The sequence below is a fragment of the Apis dorsata genome, unplaced genomic scaffold, assembly GCF_000469605.1.
Source record: "Apis dorsata unplaced genomic scaffold, Apis dorsata 1.3 scaffold_220, whole genome shotgun sequence".
Taxonomy (NCBI): domain Eukaryota; kingdom Metazoa; phylum Arthropoda; class Insecta; order Hymenoptera; family Apidae; genus Apis; species Apis dorsata.
Genome location: NW_006263502.1, coordinates 1,955,779 through 1,956,996, shown reverse-complemented (window position 1 = coordinate 1,956,996; position 1,218 = coordinate 1,955,779).

The window sequence follows — 1,218 nt, the reverse complement described above, 5'->3', positions numbered from 1 at the left end:
GATTGAATATTTCGTTATCGAGATAATTTGATATTTGAGGTGTTGGTTAAAAAAAAAAAAAAATTCCACTCGATCCATCGACGATCAATTGCGACGAGTTTCCATTTACTAGTTTCTAATCTAATGAACTTTGCGCCACCTTGAGCAACCTTATCGGTGCATTCACGAACGTGGCAACGCATGTTACGTGGTGCATCGATTAAACTAGTGCAAATTTTAAGGCCAGCCTTAAAACCGCGGGAACGTTCCGCGTTTGATACCGAGTTTCGTCGATTGCCCCCCTCCCTCCTTGCTCGATTTATATCTATTTTTAACCGACTCGTCGTCGCTTATCGCTTTTTTTGATCAATGATTCCGTCTTCGCATAGCGGGAAGATAACGACATTTCCTTATTTTTCTTTGCAATTTTTTTTTTTTTTTTTTACGCCGATCGTTGTTTCGATGCAATGATAGAGTGAGAAAAATTATTGGCACTTTGAGTCGTACACGCTTTCATGCTGTAGTGGGGCGTTAATCGTTCTTAAGTGTTGCATTTTTACGGTGATATATCGACGCGCAAACGTATTATTACTCGTGACGTCCCTCGTAAATCGATGATAACATTGTAATACGCCATTACCATTACGATAGCGTTAATTGCCGGTGACGAAAACCGATCGTGCGCGTGCATCCTCGCTCGAACCATTGTTCTACCGGTTGAAAATTTTGTTCCCCCTCGAGGCCAAAAAACTCGTCGATAATTTTAATTTCTTTAATTCAAATTGGATCGATTATTCGAGGGGATCGATTAACAGAAATTTGGAATTTGTTAACGTGGGATTAATAGAATATTTCGTGAATTTTTCTTTTTTGGAATTGGAAATTTTTTTTATCCGAACGAAAAAAGAACTCGCGAAATTTTTCCGTCTCTCCTCGGGAAAACGATTCGACCTGATAAGTTCGGTTAATTTATGTCGGTATATGATGATAAGGAAGAAAACGCGATAAGAAAAAATACGCTGATAGCTAGAAAAGTTAAATGCGTTTCTTAACTGCAACGACCGTGGCCGTATAACTGGGGAAAATTCAACAATAGGGAAAGGAAACGAAAAGAAAAATAAGTGCAATTCTTGTGTGCATAAGGCTTGGTGTTTAAGTGTGTCTGTGTGTGTGCAAATGAGAAGGAAAGATAATGAAAGAAAGTATGTATTTCGTTAATTAATTATAGATTTATCGATA